The sequence below is a fragment of the Vicugna pacos genome, chromosome 14 (genome assembly GCF_048564905.1).
Source record: "Vicugna pacos chromosome 14, VicPac4, whole genome shotgun sequence".
NCBI lineage: Eukaryota > Metazoa > Chordata > Mammalia > Artiodactyla > Camelidae > Vicugna > Vicugna pacos.
This window is the reverse complement of record NC_133000.1, coordinates 39625424-39650829: the sequence shown is the minus strand read 5'-3', so window position 1 is coordinate 39650829 and position 25406 is coordinate 39625424.

Below are 25406 nucleotides of genomic sequence, written 5' to 3'. Positions count from 1 at the left end.
TAATGATTTCTCTATATACTGTTCTTCCCTGATCACAACTACCAATCTAAATCTCAGGAGATATCAACCAGGATTTTCACTGTTGAAAAAATACAAAATTAATATCTTAGTAATACAATAAAGACCTTTATAAGATACACTACATAAAACATGACTATCATAGTGATATTTCATTCACTTTAGTACACTCAGTTTTCATTTATATTAATGGGTGTTTCAAAGATATCAATTTTCTATTGTCGTGATGCCACCATCATCCATTTTAAAACAGTCTTATTTTCTTATGTCTTAGAAGTCCTAACTAGTGCACCCCACAACAAAATGGGTTCTGTTAACATTTTCATGATCCTAACATATCACATTGTTCTTGAAGTTTTATAGTAAAAATCTTTTTTTTAAGTAAATTCTTTAACTTTTTAATCCTCAAATTTTCTTTTTAAAGTCCTATGGCTATGTTCTTACTATAATAAACACAACACAATTATTATTGGACTCATCCAATGCCGGATATTATAAAGTCCACAGGTTTTCAAATATGTTTCAACTTCAGTGGTTTTTCAAATAACATTACAGTACTATTTAAATTCAATCCCTATATTTTCTGGATCTTTTGGTTTTTTAAAAAAAAATTATTGACATATTATTGACCTATAACATTATACTAATTTTGGGTGTACAACATAAAGATTCAGTATTAGTAAAAAGTGCAAAATGATCACTGCAATAAATCTAGTTAGCAGCCATCACCACCCATAGTTACAATGTTTATTTTCTTCTGATGAGAACTTTTAAGATATACTCTCTTAGCAATCTTCAAATATATATTATTATCAACTACAGTTACTATGCTGTGTATTACCTTTGTAGTTCTAACAATGATTTTTTTCAAGTTCATCACTAGTTTGGCATCATTGACATAATCCTGAATAATGACACCCCCAAAATAATATTTACTTTGGAAGTCTAACACAATCACAATTTTCTGCAGTATAATATTAGGTGATTCTAAGTAAAATTATACCTTTATATTGAATGATATTATATCTATTTTCTTTTGACTATTCACCTAAGCAGTTGTGGCCCATATTACTTGATATGTGAAGTGCTTTTGCTTTATTGCAGGAAAAAAATTTCATGAAAAGATGAAAGGTACCATTAAATTCATTTGTCATTCACCCCCAAACATACTTCAGTGTCAGTGTAACTGACAATTTGACCTTGGTGCTGAGGCATCAAACCTCTTAATTACAGACAAACAATTGAATACTCCCTTCTCCTGGAAACATTTTGTTCTCTTGGCTTCCTGGGGATCACACACTTGATTTCCTCCTACCTCACTGGCCAGTCCTTCTTAGATCTTTCTTCTTTTTCAACGTGTTTACTGCTCTAAATTTCCCTCTGAGCACTGCCTCCTCTTCATCTTATAGGTTTTGATGTGCTGTATTTTCATTTTCACCCGTCCCTGACTATTTTCTAGTTTCCCTGGTTATTTATTCCTTGACATATGGGTTGTTTAAAGTGTCTTCATCAATTTCAACCTATTTGTGAATTTTCCCATTTTCTTTCTATTACTGATTTTCTAGCTTCACTCTAGTGTGATCAGAAAAAAAGAACCCTTCTATGATTTCAATCTTTTAGAATTTATTGAGACTTATTTTGTGGGCATATCTGACCACCTCATTTTAAAATTGAAATTTTTCCTCTAGCATTCCCCGTCCCATTCACACCAAGCTCTACTTTTTTTTCCCTGTGGCAATGATCACTATCTAACATGGGTATAATTTATATATTTACTGATGCTTATGTTCATTGTCTGTCAACCCCCACAAGAAGGTAAGCTCCATTAAGGCAAAAATTTTTAACTTTTTTGTTCACTGATGTATTTGTTGCTGGAGAATAGGTTCTGAACTCATGCAGGAAAGAATTCAAGAGTGAGGCATAGGAAAGTGAAAGCAAGTTTACACAGAGAGATACACACTCCATAGACAGAATTTGGGCCATCTCAGAAAGGTGAGAGGGAGAGAGACCAGGAGGTGTGGAGTGTTTAGTTTAAAGTAAAAGTAGATACACATTCCATAGACAAAGTGCAGGCTGTCTCAGAAGGCTAGAGAGAGTGACCACGAGGTGCAGAGCTGTTAGGTTTTGTGGGCTAGGTAATTTCATATGCTAATGAGTCGGAGGATTATTCCAACTATTTTGGGGAAGGGGCAGGGATTTCCAGGAATCAGCACCGCCCCCCAACCCCCCACCCCACTCACTTTTTGACCTTTTATGGTCAGCCTAGGAAGGGTCATGGCACAGGTGGGTGTGCCATAAGGCTTAAGATCTACTGGAAGTCAAATCTTCTAGCATCTTGGTTCTAAACAGTTTGTTCTGTCCTCAGTGGCTGTATCATTTCTTCAGTGGTTGTGCCCTGCCTACTTCCCTCCTGTCTCATATCCACAGCTCTTAGAATGGTGTTTGCCGCAAGCAGTAGCTCTATGGTGAATGAATGAATGAATGAATGAACTATCTCCCCACCTCTCAGCCTTTTTCATTTCTACAGGTTGTATACATGTGATAGAGATAAATAGCCCAGTTTTCACAGTGAAAACAAGATCCTCAGTAAATACAAAATAGGAGCCATTTAGGTTAAATGATTAGGAGATTATAACAAAATGTGTTATTTGCACAAAACTGAAACACTCCACTCTACATTTTCCCTCTTCTATTCCCTTCTATCTGCTTATTGGAATTGGTCTGTTTTTCCCTAGGGGAACACCAAACTTTTTTTCAATTAGTTTCAAGTACAAAATGATTATGTTTCTAGGAATTTGCTGGATTTTACTTATAAAACAAATAATTTTCATTTTATTCCATAATGTTTCTTCATGGAACAAATTTTCCTTTCCGTACTCCCTGAAGTCTGCACTTTCTACTGACTGTGGTATGTGGTCACTGCTTTTACAGGTGGTGTTTCTTCCTTGACACTTTATGTCTTGAGATTCCCACACAAGCCTTTCTTGCACTCTGCTGCCTTCACTGAACATAGTCTGCCCCGGCACTGTCAATAGCACCAAGAAGATGCTCTTTGTGGCCGTCAGCCTAATGGAAAAGGCTAAAGTATTAGCCGCTATAAAAACACACCTTATTTCTACTACAAACAAGCTTTAGATTGCTTTTTTTCCCCCAAATCATTACATCACAGAAAAGTAAAAATAACAGAAAAATGACCAAAAAAAAAAAACCCAGAAAATTGAGGCAAAGGGAATGTGTGTTTGTTTTATACATGTATATGAATTCACATATACATGCCAGAATATAGGCCATAGATTTGTCTCTAAGATAACTGGGAGTCAAAGCAAAACAAACAAGCAAAACCCACTTCATTCATCAGTAAAATGTGTAAAATGCATTTTAAAATTTTCACAGATCACATTCTATCTTTTTTTATTTTTCTCCAAAGTGTGATAATAAATGGACCATTAAAAATAATATTTTTGAACACACTCATTTTTTTCAATGTTTAACCTTGTTTTAAGTCATAGTTAAATCATGGATATCACTATTTAAACTATATGAAATTCTATATAAAATATACTTTTAATTTATTTTTAATATTTTAAAAAATGTTTCTATATCACTAAAGCAATCCTTTTTCACCCTTTGGAAAAACATCATAATAATGTCATCTATGCTGGCCCCCAGAGCACTCACATCACCCAAGTCCCCATCAATCTCTAATTCTCCTCTCTACATTCTGAAGGGACTGATTCCCTTAGGAAAGCCTACCATTTCAAAAGGAGGAAATTATTTCCTTGGCTATCATAGCTGAGAAGACAATAATCTCTATAAAATAATACACATCCAGCCTCAATAATGTGTCCTCATTTCCCACTTGTTTACAGAATTCCTCATAAAATTCTGCTCAGGATCTAAAGGACCACTGACTCTAGATATGGCAGAGGTTACAAAAGATTGTTAAAATCTTCATCACCCAGTGTATGTGGATTAGATGGCCATTAGTTAAGTTCCATAATATGACAACCAATGCACAGCATTTTTAAAAATTAGGATTTTATTTACTGTTGATTGGGATTGTCCCAAAGAGTGGTAGAAATAGGGGGAGCTTGACTCAGAACACAGACGTCTTCAGAGTAACTGCTAGAGAAGACTGGCACACACAACATACACAGAATATAATTTCCTAGGAAAATCTACCTAGTTACACAGTTGTCAGACTGAAACTCAAATACGTGGAAAACATACTTGCCATCCTTTTTATCCACAACATATAACTATTCTTCAGTACAGTTTGTTTTAGTTATCAATATTATAATTGCACTTAAAAGCACTTACTCTATGCTCAGCATAGTTCTAAGGATTTACATATATTATCATTAATTTTCCCATGTACTTTATTTTTTAGGTTTGTGCTCTTTAGGTTTGTATTACTGTTCTACAGATGAGGAAACTGAGGATGCAAGGGGTTCAAATGAATCTGCTCTAGATCCTACACCCAGCAAGCAGCAGCACCAGTCTGTTGGTCTGACTCTAGAGTCTGGGCTCTTAAACTCTAGGCAACACTACCTCCTTATGAAAGATTCAAACCCTTTTTTGATTCAGACTGAATGATCAATTGCCATTTTTTAAAATAACAGCAATAAAATAATGTATTAATTTATTCTGAAATAAATTTCTCCCTCCCACTTAAGAATTTGGTTTACCCAATGGATGACGTATTTATATGTTGGTTTAAATATTTTATTTATTATATGTGTAACTATTGTGCTATTTACCCTTAGAACAAAATAGCACTGTCTAAAATGGAGCACAATTTAGAGGGAATAGAGCCTAAACAGTGTTACTGGGAAATCTAGCTAATGTCCCTGCTGATAGTTTAAGGTGTTGAATTCTTTTTACATACCCCAGGTGTATCTATTCACAACTCACACCTTTTTACTCATGGCACTTGCCTTCTGTTCCCTACTTTGGAAATCAGGTAAGGAACGAAGTGAGCCACTCATCAGGCTTCCATTGCCAATAAACAGGGCATTAAAATGAGACCAAAATCGGCTTGACAATTAACTTTAGCAAGCCTATTTTCTTCTCGTCACGGAAAAGCAGCTCCCACTGACATCAAAGGGAGCTATGTGATCGAACAGAGAACAGAATGGACTCCTGGAGCATCAATGGAGAGAGCTATATGTTAAGCTTCAAAGCATAAACACCCTCTCTTACTGCATCACTGATTTCAATCAACTGCTCTTACTTCTACAGTTTGGTTTATTGTCCAAATGGAGAAGTACTTCTTAATTTGACTAACAAGAATCCCAGTCTACAGGTATGAAATAATTTACATATTAAGGCCAAGGTCATACTATGTAGTGGTACCTCATTTGTCTTCCCGACCCCCGGGAAAGGCTGACCACAAAGTTTTAAATGTCAGCTTCCTATAGATCACAATTTTACAGTACACTCTTTTCATAAAACAGTGTGATAACAAATTACACAAAGTATTAAATATAACTTCAATTAATAGCGATTGAATAATATCACAGTATCTGTTGCCCCATTAAGCCACTTGCACAGGGAAATTTTTCATTTCTCTTTCATATTTTGATATTTAATAATTTGCCTGCTTAATTGCTGATGTAAGTACTTGAATATCAGGTGCATAGGAAATACCTGTCTCTTAATGGACACACAGCAATCAGTATGAGAAAACCAACAATGTTAAACACCTTGTGAAAGAAAATACATGTGGTCATTTCCTTTAGAAAATGTTAACCTAGGAATCTCGGCATGTTTTATCACTGAGATATATAGATAAATGGGTAGATAGATAAAAAGATATGTGTGTGTGTGTGTGTGTGTGTGTGTGTGTGTATAAAGGTATATAGTTACATAGATTGTTGTATGTTATTTATAGTATTTATTACTAACAGCTCATATAGTTATTCATTGTGTTAATTTGTTATTGCTTATATAATTCCAGTATTCTAAGCAAAGAAGTTCCTCTAGCACAAACACCCATTTCCTAATGGGATGGCTTTAAACTATCTAGTGCAGATGAAATATCACTAGAGGAAAGATTGCTTTAGTTATTCATTCTAGAGGCTCATGAATTAAACTTAGATGGTACAAAATGAAATACTTGCCTTCAGCAATATTTAGTGGTAGTGAAGTTCCCTTTAATATTTCAATATTTATTAAAATTAATAATGAAATAAGGATAAGGAGATTTAGCTTATAAATCCTACTTGGTTAGAAAAATTTAAGGGAGATAATAGTACTGAATCTCATCAAATTGAAAAAATCTTCATTTTGCAGGATAAACGTAGTGTTTTATATAATTGACACAATACTCTTCTAGTGAAGTAAAATTGGGAGAATAATATTCACTTCACAGGCTCATGATGAAGATTGAATGGTAATTCATTTATAGAGCTGAGAATGGAATCTGAAATACAGTAAGTCCTATAAGTGTTCTTTATATTACTAGTGGTAGTGGTGGCAATAGTAGTTTATTGAAAAACTTTTCCAATCACAAAACATTTTAAATATATTAATTTTACATAATATCACCAATTAATTTTTCTTACTTACTAAGTGTTATTACAAGATTTTTACTAATGAACTTCCCTCTACTCTTAGACAAAATTTTCCCCTAACTCCAGAGAGCAGAGATGCTGTCGGTCAAGAATTCTCTCAACTTTTTTTAACCAAGACAGGTAGAAACTTGACTGCCTTCTTGCTTCTTTTCTTTCTTCACTTCTGTTAATAAAATTCTTCAACTTTTCTGAATTGATATCTTTCAACTCTTTCAGGCTTATTCAATAATTATTCTCTTACTATTTTATAGCTCAGGCCACACAAATTCAAGTGCTTAAAGAGAGTGGTTCAGCATAGATAAAGGAGAGCAGGAAACTGTACTTTCTTCCTTTGAAAGAGATAGTGATGGCTATCTGACTACCACAGACACTTCCAAAAAGAGGAATGGGTACAACAGGTGCCAGATCTTCCCAAATTTCAAGTGAAGCCTGAATTTGTGGGGCATATCTCTCTAGACTATGTTTTGGGCTTAAAACAAACACACACATTTGCAGGCCACAAGGTAGCATGTTTGCTAATTAGTGAGGAATTCTCTTTTCTGTGTTCTACAAGTTTAACCTCTTTTTTTTTTAACTGCTTATAAGCTTATGCTTTTTAATAATATTTTAAAATATTTGAACACCTCTAATTTAGAACAAAATAATAATAAATGAATAAATAGAAAATCTTCCTTCCATTTGCTTTATCTACTGCCTCCTCTCTTTTTCCACTTCGTGATCTTCTCAAAAGTGTACATCAACACACCAGTCTCTTCTTCCAGCTCTAACCACTCCAACACAAGTTCTCTGGCTACATTCTCCGTCACCTGCCTATATTTTCTCTAAATAAAGGCCACCTCTTGGGCTTCTCTTAGCAGCATTTCACACCTTCTTAGATTTTACACTTTTTTATTGAAGTATAATTGATCTACAATGCTGTGTTAATTTCTGGTGTACAGCATAGTGATTTAGTTATACATACATGTACATTCTTTTTCATACTCTTTTTAATTATAGATTACTACAAGATAGTGAATATAATGAAATAATACCATTTGCAGCAACGTGGCTGGACCTAGAGATTACTATACTAACTGAAGTAAGTTAGACAGAGAAAGACAAAAATCACATATCACTTATATGTGGAATCTAAAAATTGACACAAATTAACTTATTGACAAAACAGAAACAGACTCATGGATGTAGAGAACAAACTGGTTACCAGAGGGGAAAGGGGAGTGGATAAATTAGGAGCTTGGGATTTGCAGATACTAACTAGTATAAGATAAATGAACAACAAAGTCCTTACTGTATAGCACAGGGAACTCTATTCCTTTATTTTTGAAACTCTGCTGTGTTTTTCCTATATCTAAAATGTCTTCTTAGTATTCTATGCAAAACGCCTTCCTTTTCCCAAGTTTGAAGCGTTATTCTTCTCCAAATTTCCATCTTCTCTAATTGCATACTCTAGGTGATATCACTCATGCCAATGTATCAATTACAAGTTTCCCAGGTACACAAATACAGTCAAGCTTTTTCTTACATACCAGATTGATGAGAACAACTGTCCAAAGGAATATTCCAGAAATGCCACAAACTCAACTCCATTCAGCATCTCCATGCAGCTTATAGTGAAGCTCGAAGTCTTGCTTTCAGTCATGTGAGCAAAACCATGCTTCCAGACTATGTCTGAATCTAGAAATAGAGAAAGGACCAGAGCTTCTGTGTGCCTGGACACCAGAGCTGCTGCAGGTCCTGCTCTAGCTGGTGGGATGGAAGTTTGCCAGAGCAATCATCATGGAGAGAGGCCCAGCTAGCTGATCATGCTAGGGCATGAGGCGTAGTGTGACAGCCCTTTCCACTTCTCCACTTTAATTCACTAAAGCCACTAAACCACTTAAGTCACTGAGGACACTGAGGAGTTGATTGGTGCTAAGCAAATTTGGGGCATTGCTTTAAATCTGATATAGGCAGTATGATGGGGTAGCAATCTGTAATGGACTCTTACCCACTCCTTGACTTGAAGCCCTGAAAATCTATTCTCCACAAGCAGTGTATTATGTTTAAAATGAAAACTTAAACTATCCAATATTTCTCTATTACTCTCATTTGCAAAGTCCCCAGGTCCTAAAATAACCTGCAGACTCCAGCACACTGTCCTCTGATAACTTGACCATCCTCTTCACAAGCTCCCCCAATAAATAAATGTTTATGGAATCAATTCATGACTGTAATCTAATTGTAGGATCCTCTACAAAGTGAAGTGTTTGAGTCCTTGGAAATGCACACTGGTGCCACCCAGAGAACTTGGAAGACAATCTGAGTGCTGGTTATAGACATATTACAGGTATTATAAACGTATTAAAATATTGTTAAACCAATTTAGGAGAACTGTTCTGCTCTCTCCATCTCACATACTATGTGTTTTAGGTTTTTTCTTTACCCCACCCCTTTTTTTTTTCTGTCCAGGGTGAAAGTAGACTCTTTTGAAAGGAGCTGATTTAGACTTTACTGCCTTTGCCAAGGTGTAGCTGACACAAAAAGGCAAAAGCAAAAGGGATCACTCCTTCAGTAGGCAAGCGCTGGAGAGAAACTGACTGTCTTCCCTTTTGCCCAGGTGTCCCCCCGTGCATTTTTTTAGTCTCTTTCTTATCAAAATATTATCACATTAAATTGTCATTGTCAATTTATTTCCTGGCCACTCCTACCAACTGGGAGCTACTTGAAGGCAGAGACTGACTGGGTCCCCTTATGGAATAAACATCTCATACAGAACTTATAGTAAGCATTTAAAGAATGTGTAATGTGAAATATGTAATAAAATTCTTTTGCCTAGAAGTAGTCAGCTATAAATATAATGATTATTTGTCAGAATTTTAGAAAGATAGATACATCAGATGTGGGTTTGATTAAATGGTCTTTAAATATCATTTCTTCCAATTTGATATTCTGTAATACTTTGTAACATGGTAAGTAAGAGACACGTAAGGGAAGTATATAAGATAATGTAAGGTTGGAAAATCAAGGTCTATAAGCCAAAATTGAAAATTAAGGCACAAAGTTAATTCTGTTTCTTCTAAGTGTATTTATTTCATTAGACGTTTTTTTTTTAACATGATAGTAAGGCAGACATTGGACTAGTTTATTCCAGTCTTAAGTGAAAAAACCTTTTGCTCAAAGTTCTTTTTTGATTTCATCTTCTACTTTGTATCAGAGTATAAATAATTCAAAAACATTTCAAATTTTCAAATTCAAATATGAACTCCTCGAGAATTATGCTGCAATTGCTAAATGGCACTATAAAATAAAACGGTTGGGCTGTGAATATGAAAAAACTCTATACTCAGATAGAGTTGTTCAAAGTTTTATGCATTAAATACTGAATTATGAGTTATCAGTCATTCTTAAAAGGTGCATTTTATTTGAAATACCAAATGATATCCCAGAAGAGATAGTAATTTGCACTTACTCAATGCTCCAACATACAGAAGAAGTAATGCTTATGCAGTGGAGATAAACTTCTATTTTAAATTTACCAAGAGTTCCTCCCATTGCTCCAAGTGGAATGATCTCGATTTTAAAACTATTGAAGCTGACAAAAGGCAAAAAGGGATTTATAAACAGTTTTGGAATTTCAGATGAGACATGGGAATTGTTCAGGGAAATACTCTCCCTTTATTATGGTCAGGTTGACTTGAGAGCAACAGAGATTCATGCAGATTTGAGGCAATCTTGAACCAGAGAGGAAGTATCACTGAAGACAAATCACATGGAGGTGTTAAGAAGCCATCAGGGCTCAGTCAGAGCTAGAGGAAATTACTATAATGTTTATTCATCCTCTTCCCATCTACCTCCTCCTCCCTCCCACCTCCCTCCCCTCCACCCACACACACACAGAAACAATGGGAATTTGACTTCAAGATGATAGAAGTTGACCACACGCAAAATTTTAAAAAAAATAGATGGTGCTAGAAGTGAAGAGACTGCTAGATTATCTGATATCCATTTTTGAAGTGTCCCTTCCTGCATCATAATTCTTGACATTATAATCAAACTTCAGCGAAGTTGTATTACATATTACAAACTAGTATTAGCTGTGCTATGCAGGAATGTGTAGAATCCCTTTTTGTCAGGGAAATGGTAACATTTGGAGAAGTAATTTTAAGACAAGAGATACAATGAGAATTCTGGAAGGATGACACATGAAGACATGGCAAGAGGCAACCAGGATCAATTTGTTGTACTAGAAAAGTATTCCTTGGGAACCCTCAGAAATGGTAAGGGAGGTAAATCTATGTAAAACCCATATTTTCTGTAATCACATAGGCCTGGGGGCTTGGGCTATGCAATTTTTGTATCAGAGGAGACACTGCTTTGGCTGAAGAACTCAGGAAGTGCTTACTGAATTTATGTATATAGTATAAAGTCAATTAGTTTACATAAACAAGCATTCATGCATTCTTAAACAGATCATACTCCCAAAGTTTCCTTGGATATTAAGTGTTAGAAATCTAGATCATTTTTCTCAAGGAGAATGCATCAGAAGCCTCTTTATCTTATTGATTTTTCCTCTAATTCTCAGTGCATGGGTACAACATTGCTGTCTTTTCCACAGTCTCCTGCTTTCATACAAAGCTTATTGAAACAACATGGATCAAAACACTGTCTTGATTGCAAACCAACTGCTCTTTTAAATTTAAAGAGTAGTTTTTTTGTTTGTTTTGTTGTTGTTGTTGTTTTTCCAACAGACAAAATACAATGAAACTCTTTCTTAGAACTCACTTCCATCATGACATAGGTCTTCCCTCCCCTCTCCTCTTTTTTTTTTTAACCTCAAATCTGTAGGAAAATATAAAATTATGGTGAGTTGCCACAGGTGGAATTCTGTACATTGACAGCAACATCTGCAGAAGATCCTGATTTTTCTAGATGATTCAAAAGAACAGGCAGTTAGGGGTGTCATGCTGGGGCTGGCTGGTCAAGCCAGTAGCATTAATGAGGAGAAGGGGGAAGGCCATGCTCAGGAATCTCCTTCCATCATGATGAGAAGTAGAGATGGAGTGGGCAGAGAGGCAATGTTAGGCTGCAGCTATTGGAAGGAAATGAAGGGAAAGGTGTTAAAGAAAGCAAATTCTAAGCATTAGTTCTGATGCCAGAAAATTCTAAGAAACTATTCTTGGGAGCATGACTTGAAATAGTTGCCACTTACACAACAGACTTAACTTTACTGTCTCAGCAAGAAATATTTATTAGAACACTGCTCTTAATGCTTGTTTGACACGTGCTGAGGTGAAAAACCTTTCTCCAACAATTTTAATTGATTAATCACACTTCCGTTCTAGTGTAATTTCCACTTTTTTATTAGAAAACTTATTTTGGTACACCACCCCAAAATAGTCATTAACTTTGGCTTGTGCAGTTTATTTTCTTTGGAAAATTAAAACAATATTTTATCTCTGTGATATTGATTATTTAAATGTGCATTGCCGTTAACGTTTCTAGAAACCTATACCCCACCCATTCCTTTAAAATGTAGTCTTATCTTTTATGTGCAACTCTATAGAAAACTTTGAAAAGATCATCTGTAATTACTGATCACCTTACAGCTTTAAATATCCAAAAACAAATCAAAAAGAATAGAAGGCAATCAAGTGACAATTATTTTATTTAAAAGAAAGTTTTCACTAGTACAAAGTTATTAGAGTGCAGCTGCCTACTGAATCATATTAACTGTATAAGCACCTGAAAATAATTCTGCATTGTAGTAATCTTAGATTTCATGTTATACTCATTAGATTAAAATAAAAATAAAGCCTACATAAATAAAATATGCTTTGATTTATGAATTTTAAATATTGACATTTTAAACATTTTTACTAAAAAAAAAATTGAGACAAAAAATTTTAAAGTCTAGTTTTCTTTCTGATTTTAATTATTGTACTACTTCTATTCATAAGATGTTGCTAAAAATAGCAGATAATCATAAATTTTAAAAATCTAGACCAACCTTGGTGTTATTTTTTCTGTATGATATGCTTCTTAGTTAAAATATGTTCAATTTTCTAAAGGTATACTTTCTACCTCTCAACAAACTTAACTTTAGTGGCAGATGTTCAAACAAGCTGAATATCTTCTTGACAATTCCAAGTATAAGAAATTCTCTTTTGTTACAGAAATATGTTCTCATATTATTTTTGTTAAGTTGACTATACATATGGTCCTTTTATTACTGAAGCTGAACTAGATCAATAAATTTTGAACTCTTTGCTGCACATTGGAATCAAATCATGATTCTATAATATGTTAGTAAAATTAAATACGAATACATATAAAATATGGTTCAACATTGGTTTTATGATACATGTCAAAAAAAAATGCATGTCAAATATGCAATTTTGTAATAGACCTACTTATTCAAATTTTATAGTGTTTGTCCCTGGACCAAATTCAATCGTAACAAATTTTTATTTTCTTCTACTATTTTTAAAGAGATTTAAGAACTGATTGGATTTTATCAATCACTGTTTTTTTTTTTCCTCAGATAGTCCTGGATTTTTATACAAAAATTATTTTCCGAATTTTTCCTTTTTGCCATGGCTTAATTTTGTTCATGAATAGAATAGGTATTTCTTAATCTCACTGAAGGAAGGGATAGTCTAGTATTGGAATGGGTATGTAACAAAGTTCTAGTCAGCGATGTATAAAGGAAAGTCTCCTGCAGAACCTCTGGAGGACAACTTGTTGTTTTTTCCTTTAATAAAAAATTTGCCTTGATTGGATGTAGCTGTCTTGTTATGATAAAAAAAAAAAAAAAGGCCAAGAGGATCATCAGGATGCTAACTCAGAGCCCTGAACATATTGAGTCTGTGTACTAACCCAGCAGCCACCAACCTTGAGACTTTCCAGTGAGTGAGCAATCAATGTCCTATAGTTTAAGCCACTATTAGTCTTCGATTAATATAAAAATCAACTCTTACAGATAAATAGCTTCACAGAAGTAGCTTAGAGTAGCTTGACATCATCTACAAATAGATGTAAGCTGCAACTCTGATAGTTTTTACAGTTTAAAAACAAACAAGCAAAACCAATGAGATGGTATAAAATAGGTGATTTTCCAAAGCGAAGAGAGAGCTGTATGAAAAATAACTATGCCATATGGGTGTAGTGAATATTAGGTGCCTTTGTCATTGCATCTGACTTTCATACTGTGATAATCCTATCCTAGGGCAATTTCCCTTGCTGTCCAGTGGGAGGGTGGGAAGCCAGTATGATTTGGCTGAAAGAAAATGGAATGAAAACCATGCCACCATAAAACTGCATTAGTACTAATCTGATTTTTCAGGAGTAGCTAATAACCTTTAAGAAGCATTACAAATACAAGATAGTTGACCTACATTATGGCAAACACAACAGACATATTCTGCAAGGGCATTAAAATAAACTTTATATTCAAATTAGCAATTCTTTGTTCAGATGAATTATAGACATTAATATCTATATATTGTTAGGATCAATTCTTTGTTCAGGTGAATTATAGCTGTTAAATCTATATATAGTCAAGATCAACACTGTGAAAGCCATTCTTAGCTTTTAATTTTAACTTGGGACCAATATTAAATTTCAAGCCATTGAAGTATGGTAGATAGAAAAAGCTGAGCAGAAACCCATAAACAAAGAGTAAAACCATAGTTAATTTTATTAAGCCAGAATCCTTATAAAAATAGTAGTAAAAAACAATGATTCAGAATGTCCGTTGTTCTCCTTGTTGAAATTCACCAGCTGTGACTCTGTGACCAAGAGGGTGATACTAGACCATGAAGAACATTTGTCTGTTTCTTTTCACCTCTGATGCTTACAAAGTTTTCTTTTTCTTTTAATCTTTCTAATCTTTGGAAACAATAATTTTATCTTTTTATCCTCTGTGCCACATACAGTACTTGGTTAATAATAGCTGCCTAATAAGTCTTTATTGATATATCAACAAATTTCCAACCTCATTAGGAGTAAAAATACAAATTGAAAACAATGAGTTTCAACTTTTTAATCTATTAAATTGCATTTTTTTAGGAAACCGCATGGTATGGTAGAGGATATGATGAAACAGGCCATTTTTATCCATTGCTGGAAAGAAAATAAACTGGCACAAGCATGTACTAATATGCATGTTTTCTCATCTATAAACAATATTATACTGCACAGCACAGGGAAATATATGCAAGATCTTGTGGTAGCTCACAACAAAAAAAATTGTGACAATGAATATATGTATGCTCATGTATAACTGAAAAATTGTGCTCTACACTGGAATTTGACAGAACATTGTAAGATGACTATAACTCAGTAATTAAAAAAAAAAGAATACTTAAGACTGGGATTAAATGAAATAATATATAAAAGCATGCCACACAATGTTGGTACATAGTGACCCTTAAATTCTGGTAGCTTACCAAAAAAGACAAAGAAGAAATAATTGAACATCTTTTATACTTCTAAATCATTGTGTCTCCCTCTTGACTATAAACTCCATAAGACTAGGTACCTTTCTCTTGTTTACTGTTGTATCCTGATACATTTTATAACATCTGTCACACTGTCATTTAGTAAATATTTGTTAAATTTGTAGAGTTCATTTAGCTCTGCTGATGGCAAGAGTAATTTCATATGTGAAACTGGACTGGTTATCATTGGGGAAATACAATACATTTTACATTCATTGAATGAGCACATATAAGAGGTAGTGTGAATACTAGAAAAGCACAAGCTCTGAATTTGAAAGAAATACATTCAAACTCTCACTTGCTATCCACCATTCATGACTTATTTAACCTTTCTGAACCTCCATTTATATATACGTGCCTCTAGAGTGAAGATGATCAATCTCATGGAGTTTCTGTCATATTAAATAGAAAAATATGCATTTTAAAAGGTCAAGAGTTGAGCTAAGCTGCTCCCTGGTATTGCTGTCTTGGCATTCATTTTTGGGGGTCTTCAGCTGAAGCTAGCCCCTCACACAAGAGCACACTGTAGATAAGAGCTCACAGAGTCACAGGCAAGCGTGAGTTCCTGTTAGTACTTCCCTAACAGCATTTGTCATCAGCAGCCTCTCCTCTAGGCCTGCCCAGGACCTTCCTTCTGTATGCCCCTTAGATGAGACCCTGTGGAACTTACCAAAACTCCACTCTTTGGGGTTTGAATTGATGTATCTTAGCCTGGGAACTCCAAAATACTCTTCCCACAGACATTGGTAAAGGAATATCCCCCAGGTCCTGTCTCTCTGTCTGCACTCAGCCTTGACCTCCCTGCCAGCTACTTTCTCCAGGACCTGTGAGTAATAGACTCTGTTTCAGTTTCTCTTCTGTTCTGTTGTTGAACCACTCACTGTTCACCATCTACATTCTGTGCTCGACACATGTTAATTTCACAAAGCCATGATAAAAGCCGTTGTACAATCTACGCAATCACAGTGACTGTAGGTTAGAATTCAGATCTATAACTACTTCCCTTAAATATGAAATTTCTGATTTGGAGGAGACCTTAAAAAACCTCCTTAAACGTTCTAGACAAGGCCTTTACCCAGGCTCAAAACTGGTAAGGTACAGTCTTTTTCACTCTATCACATACTATCTTTTGGTTCCCTTTTCCTTCAATCATTACAATGCCTAAACATCCAAAAGCCTGGTTTCTACTGGGACACTAGAGTTCCTGTCAAGGAGCGAGTAGGAAGAACAGAGTAAGACAAAGCCAACAACACAGACAAGTGTGTCTTGTTGGGTGCTTGGTTGGCTCCATGAGGGACGAGAGCTTCCTCCTCCCAATATGGCAAAAAGCCAGATACTGTACGTTGAGTTTTAGTCTACACTATAAGAGAAACAAGTATTTCTGCTTAGGAAAACTTTTCTGTAGTTGTATTTGTGGTCTTAAATTCAAAAGTAGAGAGGAAGCAAACATACAGGAAACACTTTTATTTGTGTATTTTCCTCCAAAGTTCCTATGTATTGGAACATACATGAGTAATTCTAACTTTTAGGATTATGAATAAAGGTTATTATTATCATTAATGTTGTTCTATAGTCCGCCATTAAGAGTAGTTTATAAATGTAGCAAAGTGTGGTCCATGCTTCTATGAATTCCACTATTTACATAACACCTTTTACGTAATGAGACAATGCTCAAATGTGTTCTTTCATTATTTCTCACAGTTTCACTATGAAGTCAGGATGTGAAGATGGAAAATTTAAGCTAATAATAATAATAATAGCAAATCACTATTGAATATTTCTTACATGCTAGAAGCTATATTAAGTGGTTTTCATCTACCAATTTACTGAATCCTCATATCAATCCTTGTGAAACAGGGATGCTATTCCATTTTACAGATGAGAAAACTGAGGCTGAGAGAATTTCAGTTCTTTGACCAACATCACACGATCATCATGTTATGAATTCAACAGCCCAGTTCAAGACAATAAAACCATTTCCTAAATGTAAGCTAATGATAATATTTAATCTAGAACTAAAAAGATTAGTTTTTATTCAGTAGATCCCTTTACCCAGATTACAAGTAGATATTACATGAGTTTTCAGTTACTTTTTCTAAGCAGGAAACCAAGACCCGGAACAAATGAAGTATGTGTAATGGTACTTTCATTCCTGAAAACGAATACAGAAGCCGAAATTGTCAATCTCTCTTCTATCGTCTCAACAGCTATTGTGGTTTCATTCGACACTTCTGTGGGTTGCATTGTTAACTACGAGTTGAGTCTTCTGATTTTATGTCTCCTTGGAGTTTTTAATATTCCTCACTTTCTGGCAATTTTTTTTATAAGTAGGGAAATTTGAATTCAGTATTGTGGTGATTGTTTATAGAGTTTAGTTCGGCTGTAGATAATGGAAACGTCTTTTGTAAAAAGTATCGTTTTATTAAGCTGAAGGTGGGCTTTGTTCCCTTGATAACTTTTTGACATTGAGACTGCCAAGAGAAGATGGATTTGTATTTCAAATGCTTTGAAGTTGGGACAGTTTAAATGAGGGAAATTTCAAATGTCACATTGAGACACAGCAAATTCCTTCATTGCCTGAAGCAGATAAAGAAAAAAAAAAGTCTGACTCATTTGAGTTCTTCTTTTAAAGCTGTTTGAAAATTGTAATGATGGAGTGTTTATATGTGTCAGGAGTTTTAAGGCTTAGTGACATGATAAACTGAAAACCAATAACATTAGTGCTGTTTGATAGTATCAAGATTTTCATTTAAGTTTATCTTTTAACTTTAACGTTTTAACTTTTTGCACAATGTCTATAAGTTGGAGTTTTAGAAGCTGTAGTTCTTGGAAGAATATTTTATTTGGCAGAATCACCTTTAAAGAGGTGCACATTTTTAAAAAAAGTCTTATTTCTCATATTTATTTCCCAACTGTTTTATGCAGGTGAAATCAAATAAAAGCAACATTCATAATACACTCAAATAAAGAAAAATATCATAAGATATAGCCTGAAGGAGAATTTATAGAAAGGGATAGGGCCTTTCCCTATTCCATTTCTAGACTGGTTTATACCCAACTTTTTTTAATCCAACCCACAATAAGAAATACATATTATACTGTGATTGGGCACATATATCCAAATGCACAACTGAAATAAACATTTCATGATATACTATATATGATACACTCTATTTGTTATTCTTTCTCAGTAATATTTACCACATTTTGTTTTATTTAAAGCAAAATAGTGGCCATTAGCCCTAATGGAACTTCACAATCCACTACTTAAGTTTTTGAAGTTTTGGAGAGAAAATTGATCTTCCTTCTTCCATATCCAACCTATGTCATCATGAAGTGTCTTTGTAGATATACAAGAAATCCGTAACTATACAGTTTTGGGTCATTCAATAGTTACATTCTCAGATGACCTTTTTATAAGACATTGAAAGTTTCTATACAGTTAAAATTATTAATGTTGCCATGGCCAGATTTTAATGGATCCCTGCTTACTATTTTTCAAACACTTTTTCCTACATATTTCAATTGAATACATTTTGAAAACATAAAATAGTTAACTGGTTTGGGTATTCTTTGCTGATAAACATGACTATTTTCACGTAGTTATAAGGTATGCCAAACTGTCTTTGCTGAAGGCAAAAATTCTTTTTACAGAAGCAGGATTACTCTTTTCTGAAAACAAACATGTTAAAGATTTGCCTATAAACGCACCACTTGTTACATTTATTAAGGAATGGAATTAAACTCTGATATCTCTCACCACTTCCTTCTCATTTCTTAAGGAATCATTTTACCCCTAGAGATCAGCCATAATCTTAAATTAGCTAAAGTTAACTGAAGTCCAGATACTGGAAAGATTTGCAGAACAGCTACTGGTCTGCAGATTTGTTACCTGCAGCCAAATGCAAACTGATGCCGATCAACTGCCCTGCCTGAATCCTCTAATATCGTAACCCTATCTTTGGGACCTTTCTCAGGACACACACATGCGTGCACACACACACACACTCACTCGCTTTCCAGAATCCTATTGTGATCTGTAGTCTGCTTAGTCCAACTATACTTGATCTCTCTCTCTTTCTCTCCATCTTTACCTCTCTTTCTATCTCTGTGCCACTGTATTCTTTTCATGAAATTTAGCATTTGCATCTGACTTTGTTTTCCCTAAAATGATCATATTTCAATGAATGGTTCTAGATCTGAATCTGTCCCTTGTTCTCTGCCACTGGTCAGAGCCTGGCTGAATCACAAGTTTTCTGCCTGCTGTGGTCACTTCTTCCCTAACTATTTGTATAGTTCCCTACATTTAAAAACTCTGCAAGTCAAATATTGACCTGACTTACGCTCTGTCTCACCTTCTCTCATGTCTCCTCTCATCTGGCAGTTCCTCTCTAGGGACTGCTCACTACTCACCTTACTCTTTTTCAATTGGCCATAAAGTAAATTCCTGGAAAATGAACCACGATTTTCATTTGGGTTATATTTTAAATGAATAGATAATTCCTTTGGAGAAAAGCTGAAAAACTTGATTTGTCATCCTCCCCCTGGGAATAGGTGATGATATCTTGCCTTGCAGTGATGCATTTTAACAAATTTTTACTGATACTGGACAAGTCTGTGAATTTCAATTATTCAATTAATACAAAATAAGGTAGTGTCAGATTGATCAGATTACAGTGCTATCAACATATTTTATTTAGAATAAATAGTGTGCATGCTGGTAACTTCCACTGCATGTCAACTTTGTTCACTACTAGATTTCTAGCATCAGTACAATGCCTGCACTTAGAGGCTTTTTAATATCATTTGTAAAATTAAATAGGGAAATGTTCATGTCCTTAATTCAAATGCCACAAGTAAAACAGACTTAAGGGGAATGTGTGTGTCAGTGTAGGAAGAGGAATTCATCATCTTCTTTTGCACAATAAACTATCATGCTTTCAAGAAAAAAAAAGGAAAATAGTTCAGTAGAATAATGTAATAGCTGCTAAGTAATGCTAAAAGCTCCTCTTGTTTCAGTTTATTTTCCCTTGGAGTTTTTATGTGTTACAAAAGATACTGATATTAATTGTTCCAAAGCAAAGCTTCATTTTTCTTTCAGATATGCAGGATGCTTCCATGAACACAAATTGAAACACTTGAAAACTATTTATATTAATAGTAACTACCTTAGCACACATTCAGCCCTGTTAGCCTCTTTGATTCATGAGTGCTATTGAGGAGGGGAAAGAACCTGCACGCTCATCACAACCCTCCCTCTCCACGTTCCCTTGAAGTACTCAGGGCTACCCAGTACCTACATCCTACAGACGTCTTTTTTTCTAATCTTTCTGGAAAGAATGGCACCAGCAGTCGGCAGAATAACAATCACCTTGAGACTTAACACAGGGAAAACAGTTTGTGTATGAAACAAGGAGCTAATTGTTCTAAGGACAGCCCAGATATTTCCCTGTAAATCTTCCTCCAGCTCCCCTGAGAATCCTTGGACAACTTTTCCCTTCATCCTCCGTGCCATACGGCAGACATTAGGTCAGACAGCCTCTCTGCAGGTAAAAGAAAACAAGTTCTTTGGAAACAGAGCTCAGGTTGAAGGTATACTCTGTGTCGTCTGCCAGCAGCCCAAACATGCCTGCCTGACAATCTCATGGAAACGCTTGCAAGGAAAGGAAATTGTAAGGCTGCTTCCACTAAGAGACACTGCAGGCAAACTTCTGGACTAACTCCAGCCATTACACATTTGGAAAGGGTTTCACACAAAGATATTTTGTGCATGAATGATCTAGAGGAATAGGTTTCTGGACCAACTGGTGTGTAGCTAATTTTAAAAAGTCAGTTTACCATAACAATTATTTTATGGGCTGCGGAGCAGATCTCATTAAAGGAGGAAAGGAATCATAAATTAAAGGAGAGGCAAACACATTAATATGCCTAATGCTGCCTCTCTTAACATGAACATAACAAATAGGATTAAGAATACAACTTCATTTTCTCTTTCTTTAAAAAATTAGAATTGTTTAGTGATGATAATCAAACATGGTATCTGTCAGTTTCTTTATTTGGTTTCTCATAAACATTTACAGAATACCTACTGATCTGTTCACAAACTTTTCCAAAGGTGTACTAATTATTTTATTAGTTTATTCAATTATTACATCCTCTTTTGTTTTATAGAAATATTTTTGGAAGTCCTTGTATTAGTATTTTATTTCTCCAGTGGTTACCCACTTTCTTCTATAACCTGGTTTGGAATTAGAACAAGTTTCTCAAGGCTGTTCTTCACAGCTATTTAGAGAAAATAAAATATGTATGCCTCATTACATCTTTTGCTGAAAAAATTCAATGTTTTTAGTCTGATTTCTTTGATTTACTTAAAAATATAGGCTTTTATACTTTTTTTGCTTTTCTTTTTCTTAATTTTTTTTTCTTTTTTTTTAGAGGGGTAGGTAATTTGGTTTATTTATTTATTTTTACAGGAGATACTGGGGATTGAACCCAAGACCTTGTGCATGCTAAGCATGTGCTCTACCTCTTAAGCTATATACCTCCCCTCTATATATATTTTTTGGAGTGAGGTGTTTAAAACATTATTTATTTAATTTTATTTTTAAATTGAATTATAGTTGATTTACACTACTATGTCAGTTTGAAGTATACAACATAGAGATTCAACATTTTGATGGATTATGCTACATTTAAAGTTATTTTGAAATATTAACTGTATTCCCTGTGCTGCATCCTTGTAGCATATTTACTTTATATATAGTAGTTTGTACCTCTTAATCTTCTATCTGTTCTTGCCCCTCCCTGCTTCCTTCTCCCCACTGTTTGTTCTCTGTATCTGTGAGCCTGTTTCTGTTTTGTTATACTCATTTGTTTGCTTTATTTTTTAGATTCCACATATAAGTAATAACACACCATATTTGTCTTTCTCTGTCTGACTTATTTCACTAAGCATAATACCCTCCAGGTCTATTTGTTGCAAATGACAAAATTTAATTCTTTTTTATGATGGGCTAATATTCCATTGTATAAGTAGATGCTACATGTTCTTTATTCATTCTGTTGATGGACGCTTAGGTTGCTTCCATATCTTGGATATTGTAAATAATTCTGTGAACATTGAGGTGCATGTAAAACATCCATTTTCCTCTTAAGTTTGTTTCTCTCTCCTCTCACAAACTTTCTGCAAATGTTAATATATACACATATATTTCATTTTTTATCTTTAGGAAAAGATTTCATGTATATTTGCAATGTATGCAAAGTGCTAAACACTTTTCAGTAATTTCTCTAAGTCTTAGGAATGATTCTAGGGCCCCTTACTATTCAATACCTTTTCTAAGCATTCATTAGTTTCATAAAAGTTCACTGAATTATATCTTAGGTGGTGATGAATTCAGATTTGTAGGACCCTAAGCTTATATAATTTGGGAGGCTGCCTTTAATAAAAAAAACTATTGAATGAAACAGTTTACAGAATAACAAATGTAATTCTCCAAGGAAGACCTACAAATGATCAATAGGCACATGAAAAAATGCTCAGTATCACTAATTATCAGAGAAATGCAAATCAAAACTACAATGAGGTACCACCTCATACCAGTCAGAATGGCCATCATTCAAAAATCCACAAATAACAAATGCTGGAGAGGCTGTGGAGAAAGGGTAACTTTCCTACACTGCTGGTGGGAATGCAGTTTGGTGCAGCCACTGTGGAAAACAGTATGGAGATTCCTCAAAAGACTAGGAATAGACTTACTATAGGACCCAGGACACCTGCACCCCAATGTTCATAGTAGCACTATTTACAATAGCTAAGACATGGAGACAGCCTAAATGTCCATCAATGGATGACTGGATAAAGAAGAAGTGGTATATTTATACAGTGGAATAGTACTCAGCCATAAAAACCAACAACTTAACGCCATTTGCAGCAACATGGATGCTCCTGGAGAATGTCATTCTAAGTGAAGTAAGCCAGAAAGAGAAAGAAAAATACCATATGAGATTGCTCATATGTGGAATCTTAAACAAAGAAACAAACAAACAAAGCATACATACAAAATAGAAACAGACTCATAGACATAGAAAACAAACTTGTGGTTGCCAATAGGGCGGAGGATGGGAAGGGATAGACAGGATTTCAAAATTGTAGAAAAGATAAACAAGATTATACTGTATAGTACAGGGAAATATACACAAGATCTTATGGTAGCTCACAGAGGAAAAAAATGTGACAATGAATATATATATGTTCATGTATAAGTGAAAAATTGTGCTCTACACTGAAATTTGACACCACATTGTAAAATGATTATAAATCAATAAAAAATGTTAAAAAAATGTTTAACAAAAACATAGGGGCTTGTAAAATACTCATTTGGAGTTCTCCCAGGGCCTTGGAAGGTGCCTATGGAAAGAATGGACCCTGAAGCCTAAGACTTTGTTATCTTCATAGGGAATTTGCCTTTAGTTTCAAACACTGTAACTAGTGCTGGGAACACAGAAGACACATCAAGACCACATTCATGAAGTTCACAGTCTAGAGGGAAATTGTGACTTTAAACAAACCTCATATCCAATCAACATTTCTATTCTTATTCTGCTGGGGTAATTTGTCTGCTTATTCGGCCTCCCCCATGTGACTTCCTTTCCAGTTCTTTGCACTGGGGCTTCCAATACCCAGCTCATTATGTTCAAATGGCCCTGCTTTTCCTTTCTCACTATGTATCATTCACTCCAACTTAAGCCTTAGAACCTATTCCAGAGCCATCTCTTTGCTGGTGGGTAACTCATTATTCTATTAAATACTGGAAACTCTTGATAGACAAAATAATGAACATTCTTCCAACTCCATGGTTATTTTTTAAAATTTATTTTATTTTTTATTTATTTATTTTGAGGGGAGGTAATTAGGTTTATTTATTTATGTGTTTGTTTATTTATTTGTTTAATAGAGGTACTGGGGATTGAACACAGGACCTCGTGCACACTGAGCATGTACTCTACCACTGAGCTACACCCTCCCCGTCCACGGCTATTTTAAATAATTTAGTTATAAGCTGTGATTGATTTACAAGTCATGCCATGTAAAGAGACATATTATACTCATCAGCCAGTAGTTCTGTGATTCCTTCTTCAACTCTTCTGAAATTCTGGATATGGTCAGATTCCTCCAAAGGCATTGAAGTCTTCAGGAACATGTAACAAAAGTGCTCTTTACACTAACCTCTTGGCTCCTGTGATCGCTTCTCTCAGACTCTGGTTTGCTGTGATTAAATCTGCAGTTACTGCCACTGTCAAAGGCCACAGCTGCTCCCCAAGGGGCCACCACAGCTGTGATGCTCGATGCAGTCTACACTGAGGCTACAGTACTCAAGGTCAAAGAAGCTGAGAACTGAACCAAAGAGAATGCCCAGAGTTCCGACAAAGCAATGGGAACTTCCTGCAGTACTGTAGAGGTTTAGACCCCAGTACAGGGGAGGCAACATCTCAGATCTTTAGTGGAGCAAACAAGAAAGCAAATATCCTCACCATCCTTTCCCATCAACATTTTATAAGAAAGTTTTCAAGCATACAGGAAAAAATAAAATAATTTGTAGTGAACATCTATATCACCACTTCCTTGATGATACTACTAATATTTTACGATGTTTGCTTAAACACATCTCTATCTACCTATTCATCATCATCTTGTTTTTTTGGTACATTTTAAAGTACACTTTTCCTTAAATACCTCAGCCTGCAAACCTCTAAAACTAGAGTTTATGTGAATATTTTTGGAAGTAAGGACTGTCAAAATAACAGCTCTTTTATTTCTTATGCAATAAAAAGTCTTACTGTATGGTTATTGCTTTCTCCCTCTTTTTTTTTTCCTTAGGAAAATTTTGACATAGATTTTTGTTCTGGTCTTTCATCACTTATCTTCAAATTCAGATTGCTCTTTGCAACTCACTCAAGAACTCGACGACCGTTTTCATGATCTACTTTGTGTCAGCTTCTGCCATTACTACTGGTAACTATAATATTGATTAGCAACCCATTTCTATAACACAGAACTTGTTATCACCTGGAAAAAAAATCCACCTGTGAGAATCTTAGGAGGCAATACTCCCTAGTATTTCTATACAGCATCCTGGCTTATTTTGTTAAAGACTTTTGAATAGCAAACAGCCTTGGCAGCTAGAGAAAACCTATTTCTCTACATTTGTCTCCTGACCAATATAACATGAATAAAGAACATCTCCTTCCCCCAAAACATTTCAGTATAGTGAAGTCTTCTTCCTCCACCCTCAGATGATACATTGAAAGTAATAAGACATGATTTCCCTTGGAC